Source organism: Triticum aestivum, chromosome 7A, assembly GCF_018294505.1.
Source record: "Triticum aestivum cultivar Chinese Spring chromosome 7A, IWGSC CS RefSeq v2.1, whole genome shotgun sequence".
Taxonomy (NCBI): domain Eukaryota; kingdom Viridiplantae; phylum Streptophyta; class Magnoliopsida; order Poales; family Poaceae; genus Triticum; species Triticum aestivum.
The window spans coordinates 360836559-360838634 of NC_057812.1; the positions used below are offsets into that span (position 1 = coordinate 360836559).

Genomic DNA, 2076 nt, shown 5'->3' on the forward strand with positions numbered 1-2076 from the left:
TATAGCCGGTCTAACGTCGGACGTTTTCGGTCTCCGGAAACAGTCGCCGGGCCTCCCTCTCTTCTCTTCTCTTCTCTTAGCTCGAGACCGTCTACACAGCCCATGACCTACCGCCAGGTCCAACCTAACCTCTCTCGTCAGCCCGCGGCCCTCCTCGCGCGCGCGCCCGAAAGTTGTCCCGGACCCGACCCGGGGAGTTGTCACCGTTGGACTCAGATTATCCCCAAACATCTACAAAACGTCTCCGTTTTCTTATTTGGGCTCCCTAGCCTATTTTTCCCGACCGTCCGATTACAATCAGAGGGACCGAGGTAGGCCCTAACTTAATCTGTGACGTATATATAGTCCACCCTTAGTCTTTTGGACAAACCCTAAAATCTAGGGACTTTGTCCCGTCGAGCCGCCGCCACCTACCGCATCTACCTCGGGATCCCCTTCTCCTCATTTTTCCTCCACCCACCAACCAGCTCTGTCCACTGCTCGATCCAGATGGGATCGAGGCTATGCCCCTCGTCCCCGCGCCCCTGTTTCGCTCGATCCGGATCGGGGGCAGCCCGATTCCGAGCACCTCGCGCCGCCCGACCATCTTCTCCCCGTCGTCGCCTCCAGCGACCAGGCATCTGGATCCACCGCCGCCTACCCTAGGTCACGCCGCCCAAGCAGAGCAACGCGACTCCCCTTCTCTTCTTTTTATCCTGTGCCCTCCTTCTGCTCTAAGTGCCGCCGCCATTTTTCTTGCAGAAGGCAAGCCCGAGCCTCCCATCGCCAAAAGCCACCGTGGCCAGCCCCTGAAGCCAGACTAGACCATGCCGCAGCTCCTCTGCCTCCTTCCTCTCTCTCTCTTTCTCCTTCTCTGTCGCTTCTCTCTCCCTCCGTCCCGCGGCTCACCTTGCCTGTCTCTCTCTATTTTGGTTTCACAGGAACACCGACGCCACTGAACGAGCACCATCGGGACGCCGCCATGGCCTCCCTTGCTCACCCCGCCGTCCAGATCAGGCCGGGAACCGCCGCCCCGCCGCCCTCTTGTTCGGTTCCAGCTGCCTGGCCCTGCCGTCGTCAGAGCTCCGAAGCATGATGCCATGGACCTCCCCGTCGCGCATCCATGCAATGGTCGCCCCTCTCCTCCTCACAGGTCCTGGACCCCTGCGCCCCGTCACCGGCATCCAGCGCCGTCATGGATTCGCGCCAAGGGAACCTCGCCGCGCCCCTCCGTCGTTTCTTCCTCGCCGCCGCACTTTTGTTCCAGCGTCGCTCCTCTGTTTCCGTTCGAGTAGAGACGAGCGCTCGCCCGCCTTCGTTGACCACGCGAGGACTCAGCCCGCGGTAGGCCCAGCCTGTTTCCCCTCTAGAGCCGGCCTGCCTTGGCCTCTCCTCCCCGATCTGGGCTTGGCCCATGGGTGAGGCCACCCCAATCGGCTCCTCCTTTTTTTCGTACTGCTGGGCCAGTCAGTTTCAGCCCAGTGGATGTTTTTTTGGTTCTGCGAATTTAGCTATTTTCCAGGGATTTGCAGATTTACAGAAAACCCCCTAGCCTTCATGCATTTAATATCTCACAAACTAAGCATCACATGTAAAAACTTTGTATATGAAACTTGCTTAGTTTTTCATCTAGTTTCATAATATGTCTTTTTCATCCATGTTTAAAATGTTTAAAATGTTGTTTGTTTAAATTTGCTTTAATAACTTGCTAAAATGGTTTAATTCATAACTAAATAACCGTAGCTCCATTTTAAATAAACTTTATTTGTAATTGGGGTAGGAAAATGCCTAGTTTATCATGGTGTACTCACTTTGCATGTTTAACAACCCTAAAATTGTGTTTAGGGCAGAACAGTACCAAACCTAAAATATGCACACGAGGAGTTTCCGGACTTGTTGTTTTGTTGTTCCGGCCTCATTTAAACTTGACTAGATAGGTAGTTTTACTTTGCTTCACCCTCTTGCCATCTTTTAACAACATTTAATATTGTGGGGTACATAAACAAGATCGAACTAAATAACTTGAATGTGGTGTTTCGTCAATATGCAATGGAGTTGCATATTGAGCTCCACTTAATTTCTAGGGTTGTTTGTGCA

At 53.1% G+C, this 2076-nt stretch overlaps 1 long non-coding RNA gene across 1 annotated transcript; it reads left to right on the plus strand.

The window, feature by feature from the left end:
* The first annotated feature begins 388 nt into the window (after positions 1-388).
* LOC123150359 (uncharacterized) lies at positions 389-1607 on the plus strand. The gene is made up of 2 exons (XR_006475063.1): positions 389-645; positions 742-1607. It is a non-coding gene; the product is annotated as an uncharacterized lncRNA (long non-coding RNA).
* Positions 1608-2076: the final 469 nt, after the last annotated feature.